At 28.4% G+C, this 9,393-nt stretch overlaps 1 protein-coding gene across 1 annotated transcript in view; it reads right to left on the reverse strand.

The window, feature by feature from the left end:
• Positions 1–8,648, reverse strand: part of LOC129960477 (uncharacterized) — a 44,346-nt gene extending 35,698 nt beyond the window's left edge. Inside the window, exon 1 of the mRNA XM_056073942.1 lies at positions 8,004–8,648. The gene's annotated coding sequence lies outside the window, so the exon portion shown is untranslated. The remainder of the gene's footprint in view (positions 1–8,003) is intronic.
• Between the last annotated feature and the right edge of the window lie 745 nt (positions 8,649–9,393).

Below are 9,393 nucleotides of genomic sequence, written 5' to 3' on the forward strand. Positions count from 1 at the left end.
TTAAATTAAGTACTTTCCTCGTGTTTAAATATAGGGCGATTATAAATGAATCGGAACTTTGTTTAAACAGACTTGCTAAGTACAGCTTTGTTGCTCAGCGAAAATCAAAACAGGTAATTCATATCACAAGTTTTCCTGCTTGGGTGATGTGAAAGGATGCAGATATATGTTTAAGTTGATACCTGATTTCTTTTTCAAAAAACAGGTGTTTATTTCTCAGCTACCAACTGACGTTGATAAACTTAATGCATATTTGCAGGCATCAAAGCATCACATTAGATATCTGAAAAAAATATGAGATTAGTTTTCGTATTGCCTAAATATCGTATTTTTGGAGGTGCTTATAAAGAACACTTATAACAGGGTTAAATTTAAAATGTCAGCTATTATTCGTATAACGAGGTTGCAGTTTGTTTTGCTTTGTTTTCTTTTAATGACCCTGCGAAGTTGGGATTTTCTTTTATAATCATTCTGATATGCTCATTGGACATATTCTTCTGATATCACGTAGGAGCATAATATTCTTGCATGATGGATTTAGATGAACGCTTGTTCTAAGTAGTATAGCAAATGAGCGCCAATAAATAGATAATTTAATCATCGTACTATTCCATTTGAATACGCTTTATTGAGGATCACTTGCTAAAAATCTACGCAATATAAGATTACTTAAAACGTCGTAAAACTAAACGTTGAAAAACTAAATGATTCATAGTGGTCGTTTTTTTTTTTTTTTAACACAATAAAAGTTATGTCTCTATTTCACAAAGCATAAACATATGAATGATAAACTGTTAAACAAATGTATAATGTTATCTAAATGTAACTTGGAAATGTATAAAAAATGACGGGAATATGAAGTTCGTTAAAAAAATGTTTAAAGCATAACCGAAAAAGAGCGATTCATTTCAAAATACAACCCGCATCGGCGTTTTTTAAAGAAGATTCTCAAACTGTAAAAAAAATAAAGAAAAACAAGTCCATTATGTGTTTAACTTTGAAGAAAGCATAAACCTCAATAAGATTACAACATAGTCATCGTATAATCAAATTCAAATCTTATATAAAATGAAAATTACAATATCTAATGTAATTTGTGCTGCCATCTGTTGGTAATAATTAAAACTATTTTTTCGCATTGAAAAACTATTTTTTCGCAAATAGAAACCTATTTGCTTTAAAAATGTTTAAATGTTTAGAATTCAAAATTTGCACATTGATTTCTTGTGTAATCCAAAATCCAAAATAAATGTTCAAAAACAATTTTCCACAAATTCGTTTTAATAATTAAACTTAAAAGAATCAAATTTAATTTTTGTTCACTGGTGAAATAATTCAAGTTTATTTTCTCTATTTTCACTAAATTCGCAGATTTTAAAATAAAAGAGCAATGCTAATACTTTAATCTTTTTAAATTGTTAGATTATTAAATAACTGATTTCAGTCGGAAACTTTATATCACAGCATACTCCCGAACTTGGAGCCATTATGACATCCTGTTCATTATTCGGATTATTTAATACTAAACTTACTGGCATTGCACCGATATAATGGAACTGTCATTAGAAAACGGTCATTTGACCGCTCCTGGCATGTTTAGTATTAAGTATACGAGGAAGATACCATCGAAAACTGAGGAGCACTACATGATTAAGTGAAACCATCTTAATGAATATTGAAATGATGTGCATAATTATAATGAAAGAAAATTAGAAATATATCGATACAGAGGAGGCGCTCTTTTATGAAATCTGGTAATTTTCATACCAATGACAAACAAAAGCATGCACAAACTGGCGAAATTTTAAGGAAAAATTATCTGGGTTTATTGTAGTGTCTAAGCGAGCTTCTTAAGAAATTGGCTGGCTCTGGATTTACTAAAATACGTTTAAAAACCACGGTAAACAAAATAAAAATTTTAAGTACAATATTACTATTTACACAGACTTAGAAAAAAATTGCCTATATCAAGCAAAAATGGCACATTCATCTTCGAGTTTCGCCATGTCCTAGAATTTGCCACGACTCCATAATTAGATTGTCTTAGGCTTCCATCTGTATAATTAATACTAATATATTATTTGCATGATAAATTTTAAGTCATGCAGATTTGGTCGTCCTGAAAGTTACTAGAACCATCTTAATTTGAACATCATGGGTCAGAATAATTTAACGCCCAACAAGAACTACCAGCAGCAATTTGAGTGTCTTTGCCCCTAAGAAAATGCCCTCCTTATAATATTACCGGAGGCTTATTATCAAATACAGGCTCATTAGTTCTGCAGATTCTGAGATTTTAGTGTATTTTAAAAGTAATTTAAATTTGTGCCTTCTTTTGATTTATAGAGACTCGTATTCGAGCTTCGAGTTAATTCAGATTAAAATTAAGTGTCGTTTAAGTTTCAGAGCATTCTTTTTAGTATTTCTTTAGTTGGTAAGCCTGCTTTCAGATCCCAAAGACTTTTTTTTTTGTTGTTGTTGTTCGGCTGAGTCCTACTTAAATAGCTGTTACAAACTATGCATCAAAGTACTAAAGTACTTAGAGTGTAGTTAAAAATGTTTTGTAATTTTTTTTACAGTTTTATTTAAAATTAATTTTAATTTAAGAAATGGAGCTTGATCAGGTCAAGAAACAGTTACAGATCAAAAACCCTATGCTGGATTGAAGGAAAAATGCGTTGCTCCTCAGGGGCGGTATTTAGCCGATTGGACTAATAGACAATACGGTCCCGCTCTTAAGGAATCCAGTGTCAATTATAGAGAATATTTTCCAATTAGTTCAAATTAAAATCACGTATCGTCTTAATTTCAGTACATTATTTTTAAGATTTTTTTTCATGCTTTCTATTTGCTTGCAAGGCAACCAAATTTACCCATTTCCCGCATTGTTACAAAAACAAACAGCACTGCAAATTCTCCTTACTTTAATAAAATAAAGAATAGGCTGCAACGAAATAGGGTTGAATTTGCTAGGGTTTGCTGCTTTCACAACAGGTGGGAGAGATTGAATCTGACATTTGGCAGCCAAACACCGCGGCGAGAATGGCGTGATTTCATATTGATATCAACCCTAATCAACGTAAAACCGCGGCAGCTTTTGAACAGTAATTGCTTGCAAGATATGAATAATTTTTTTACTTAATATATTAAAAAAACAGTCTTAATAATATTAAGATAAAAAATTTTCTTTGACATCTTTTGTTTTAAAAATTGTCGTTTTCTCTCTTGCTGTACATAAAAGGCTTCTTAACTTATCTTTGGATTTATCAAATTTTATTCTTGTACCGTCAGCTTCAAATTACAAAAAATCCACTGCTTTTCATTACTTTACATTGCTTTTGTTGCATTAACTATTTAATTATAAAAATATGGATATAATATATCTATGAAAGATCTGCAAACATATGCAGACGTAAAAATGAAAAAAAAAAAAAAAATGCTTCGATGAGGACTAAGCATTTGTTACGTATGAATGCCATGGGCATCATAAATGGAAATTTAGTTTACGCTGAATTTTGTAGAAGTATTCATTATTATTTTGTACATCGAGATAATTTTTTTTATTGATTCTTGCAGTAGTTTTTATTTTGTACATTGAGATAATTTTTTTATTTATTCTTACAGTAGTTTTTATTTTGTACATTGAGATAATTTTTTTTATTTATTCTTACAGTAGTTTTTATTTTGTACATTGAGATAATTTTTTTATTTATTCTTACAGTAGTTTTTATTTTGTACATTGAGATAATTTTTTTATTTATTTTTGCAGTAGTTTTTATTTTGTACATTGAGATAATTTTTTTATTTATTCTTGCAGTAGTTTTTATTTTGTACATTGAGATAATTTTTTTATTTATTCTTGCAGTAGTTTTTATTTTGTACATTGAGATAATTTTTTTATTTATTCTTGCAGTAGTTTTGATCGTCTTAAAAAAAAGATTTATAATTACTTTCATAGAATTATTAAAATAATGGGGAAAAAATTAAAACAGAGATCTTTAAAAATTCTACTTTGTAGCACCTTAGTAAAACTACGTTTAAAAAATTTTCATATTCTTAGATTCTATAGGCTCTATACTCTTAGATTCTGAGTTAGCTGAAAACCGGACCTATCCAAAAAAAAAAAAATTTCCAGTGGAGTCCCGCTCTTTCTAAGGCTGGTTCGTTATGGAATTTTTAGCGTCTTACGACTGTTTCACAATCGTTGACTTAAAACTATTAAAACTAAAGGAAATTACAATTTAGAAGTGGAGAAAATATTAAATTTATAGAAATTCTGATGTTGAATGATGATTAAAAAGAACAATCGAATAAAATAAAGCACGAGAGACTTATGTAAGTATCTGCTTTATGCCAATTATGTCAGAATTATTCAATAAATATCTGAAGTGGGAAAACAATTTCTGCTTATACCTTATAATGCGATCTATCATATAACTATTCGGGAAATTTAAACACCAGCAACTTTTGCAATTTACATCTTTTGTTTAAATTATAATAGCTATTATATAGAATTAATTGTATAGAATGAAGAAAAATGTATGGTCATTATTTTGATACAAAGATAAACATAGTTTACAAATCATTGCTATAAAAATGAATCACACAAGCATTTTAAAAGGCAATACAATATAAATAAAATAAAAACAAAAGCTGCTTTTGCCCTTTCACTCGAGAATAAATTTATTAAAACAATTTTTTTAAATAATTATTTATGTACTAAAATGTAGAATTTTTTTTAACTTAATTGTTTTCTACTTTTTAGTTTTTAATTCATTGTTATAAATATTATGGTACATCAAGATCACTTTTTCGCCATCAGGTGGCACCACTATTATTATTTTGATTAGCTGATAAAAAGTTCTGAAAACATTAAAATACGGTTTATCATCGATGAGAAAAGGATTGTATTAACTCGAGCACATATAAGGAAGCGAATGAAAAATCGATAACCATCTTAGGAAGCATGATACAAGATAAAAACTTTTCATAAAATAAAAATAGATGTCTTATGTAGATAATACAGATACAGATGATATAATAGATGGCTACTTAAAATATTAAGAGCATTTAAAAATCAAAATGACATTTTTAGACTAATAGAAAAAAATACTCAGAATTAATAACTTGTATATAATTTCCTAATTAGTCAATAACTAGGAAAACATGATTTAAAAAATTTATATATTTCAGAAACAATTAATTCTGGAACTAAAACTTTAAAAGTTTAATAACGATAATGAAAATGAACTAAAAGATTTACTATTAATCGCATCCACTCACCATTTTTCTGCAGATAAATGATATTTTTTATTCACAATTAATTTCACACGTAAATAAGCTGTTGAACAAGTTATACCCGTAAATATGTTACATTTTCATTTGAAGCATATTGTTCATTAAGTACTTATGATTAACCAATTAATGCTTTCCAAAATTCATGATTCTTGCTTGGTTGACTGGCCGAGCTAGTTAGTTATTTTCAACAATAAAAAAAAAAAGGGACAGGAAAGAAGAGAGGGGGGGGGGATAAATAGAATGCTATTTAGTTTTATTTAATAGACATAATTTTTCTACAAAGGCAAAGAAAAGGCTACTTAAAGAAAATTATGTAGGAACTGCATTGCATTACATTTAAATTTTACAACATAAGAAAGATTAAATTTTTTTTAAATGGGTTCAGTAGATTAAGTTGGTGCAACTAAAGGTTTTTTTTTTAGTATATTTATTTATGCAGACCATAGAAAAAATTTTTAGAACTGAATCAGATATTTAAATTGATTTGTTATATTATAGCATGTCTGTCAACTTCCAAAAATAAATAATATAAGGCATTATAATATATCATTATGTCAAATTTCGGGAATGAAACACATTAAAAAACACTATAATCACAAAATTGTTTCCCCATTTGCAATCGTGAGTAAAATAATCCGCACGCACCAATGGCCAATTATCATCGGCCGTGAAATATTCCGCTCTTATGGCATTTTCTTGTCGTCACAAAATATTGCATCTAAGAAACACAGAAGAATTTGGAGGCTTCAAAATTCACATAATAATCAAATCAAATTTTAGGTTTATTTATTGTAAACAGGCATAGAATTACTTTTCTTTTTCCAATTATTAAACGTAATTTCTATTCGAGCCGGCCATTTGAACATTTCAGATGAACATATCTAATGCCATATTCAGACATGCGATACATATAGGTTAATAATTGATTTCACAAAATTAAGCATTTATGAAATTTGTAACATTTTGTAGTCTGTATTTTAAATATGAACCTTGATTAATACATCGAACTTAGTTTCATGTGAACCATCATAATTTTCCAAGGTATAAATTTTATAGAATCATTAATTACAAATATAAAATCAATTATTTTCTACAAACCTCTTCCGAGATTGTTATAGGATATATTCGTGTTGAAAAATGTGTTAGTTCTAGTAAACTTTCTCTCATTTTGCAAATGCATTTTTTCTTTGCCTTGAGACTATTTTTGACCAAATAAGATAGTCATTAGCTTTTACATATATCAGAGTTTCATCTTAGTTAATCCTCTTTTTTGCGCTATAAACAGAATTAGTCTTTAAGATCAACTGTTCGAACTTTTAAGCATATTTCATTAACAGTGAGAATTACTGGCACATAAGAATGACGTAAATAATTCAACAATTATGCAAAACAATGGAATTTTTTGAATACAGGAATAACATGTTTCACAAAATCAACTTATGAAAATCAATGGGCTTGTAAAATCTCAAACCTTTATTTTCATTTTCTGCCGAATAGAAGTTTGAGAGAACAGTTAACTATGGGAAATTTATATATAAACATATCAATTTAAAATAATCCGATTTAATTTTGTCTACAAAATCACTTTAGTCACAAGACTAATAATTTTTAAAATCCTCTTAGAAATATATCTTCGCATTCTTCGATTTAAAAGAATATGGGTAAATTATTGTCAACAAAAAGACATTCTGAAAATGCTATTACATAACATACGATTCAAATATTACAGCATAAATCAACAGATTTTCTAAATGTTCCTAGTATTGAAATATACCATTCATTTAAAAAGCACACAACTGCGAACCAAGAATTTATTTTCTTATTTAGAATTCTGGTACTTCTCTGGGATACCTTAAGTGTTCATTTTCTCTTCTGTTCTTTTTAAATCTAAATTGCCACTCTTGACCAATAAAAGTGAACAATATCCGTGATTAACAAACTGATTTCCTGTCACAATGATTAGATGAAGTACTACTAGACAAATATTTTCATGTGATAGTTATTCTGTATAAAATAAATTTTTATTTCGGAAATATATGTTGCTACCTAAATTTCTGACAACTGCCTCTGAATTAAAAAATGAGCAAATCTGCAAATTTTACAGGTAGAAACAAGAAACTTTGTGCAAACATAAATGAATGTAAGAGAAACATTTTCCTAACTGACGCTTAAATTATTGGGTACGCATAAAAATTTAAAAACTTTTTACTATTAATCACAATAGAAGCGAAAATGTTTGCCTACAATTTTACTTCTAATTTCATAAAAATTCATAAGTAGAAGAATATACCTAGGTGCAAATGCATGCTCCACTTTTTTGGGGCATCCTATGTAATAGTGTTCAGAAATCTTTGTTACTAACTTAATCTGATAACAGACTGCTTGAATTTCAGCATCTATGAAATGAGTAATAGAAATTTGTCTTTCAATAACGAAACTTTTTTTAGCTCATCTATTTTTGGCACTGCAATCATTTGCAAAGGAAAAAAATATAGAATAAAATTTCTTGTCATCACTTTAAGTCTGCTTTGAAACTTCTCTCTTCAAAACATTTTGATGGCTTTGAGTGGAATAAATTTTTTATAATTAAGAAAATAATTTATGCAATCATGAAAAAATGAATAAATATAATCATAATAAATATTTTAAACTTTCAAACTGAATCTTAGTTTTTCCACCATTACTATCAGAATTCAACTACTTACCCAGTCTTTAACGATGAGATCAATGTCAACCATAGAAAAATATTTCCTCTTTATCCAGGATAGTTCATGTTGATAGAATGTGGGTCTAGAATTGGGAAAGCATCCTCTTTGAATTGATAAAATATGACTGTTATATAACAAGAAAATAGTTATGAAGGATCCATCTTTTTGTTATACTATCAGTAAATACGGGCGATTCAGATCCTGATAAATTTGAAATTTTTAAGACTTGAAAGAAGAATACATTTTTACACAGAAGAGTATATTTCTAATTACTTAGCTAAAGATCGTTACTTCTAATGTTTATAAAAGCATTCTAGAATCTAGACATGAAATTAGAATTCTATAGGAATAGATTCTAAAAGAGTGGTGTGCTGTAAACAGTTCAGCATTGAGAACGAAATACAATCAAATTTTTAAACCGATAAGAAAAGTGGATCTTTCAGACCCATTAACACTGTAAAGTAAAGCACACCTCTAAAGTCACACCTCAATAGTCTAAGTGAACCAAACTTCTAAAGTAATTAATTCAAGTTTTCGAAAAATTTCGAAACAGACTAATGTTTTAACTATTACAGTTTCGATTCTTTAAAAAGTTAAAGCTGATTCGACTTCAATTCCAATGCTTCTTACTCATTCTTTCATTTCTTGAGTCTGTTTTTCAGATTTTGGATCTTCCTGTTGATTTCTGATCACCGAGAGATTAGTTCCGATTTCATTTTTATTTCGCTCACTTCACTGCAGTTTGGCTAATTCAAAGGATCTTAATCCTGGAATTTAATCTCTTGGAACATAAAAACCTGAAGAAATGTTCTCTAAATTTCTAACTGGATTTTGTTAAGTAACTTAGCTGTGTTTTTTATTCATTTACAATTTCAGGAATGGCTTCTAGCGCAGCCACCAGGCATTATCTTTGGTAAAATTCTTTAATTCAGGTAGCGCTTTGAATTTAGAATTTACGACGAAAGGAACATTTTTGGGCATGCTACACCAAGCAAGTTAACAAATTCGAACCTAGCTCCCTGAAGAAGTTGTAATTATTTTCTAATCACATGCACTTTGAAACAGCTTTTGTTATTCAATTTCGAATTTAATTTATCTTTAATTTAAACTGATGACAAGGGATTGGAAATTAATTCCAGAATTTTCATAATACAAAAGTTTATTATGCTTACAACAATTTGATTCTTTCCGCTTTTTTTTTTTTCCTTTTTTATTAATTAGTAATGGTTCAGAACATACTACATTCCTTAAGCTAAAACAAGTAAGACTGCAAGACAACGAATTCACAAGACGGTGATCAAATCAGGCTTAATGGTACCCTGGGACATTAATCTTAATTTACAAGATCCCCATATCATCTAAGTTTAATTATTTGATTTTTAATACA

Source organism: Argiope bruennichi, chromosome X2 (assembly GCF_947563725.1).
Source record: "Argiope bruennichi chromosome X2, qqArgBrue1.1, whole genome shotgun sequence".
Classification (NCBI taxonomy): domain Eukaryota; kingdom Metazoa; phylum Arthropoda; class Arachnida; order Araneae; family Araneidae; genus Argiope; species Argiope bruennichi.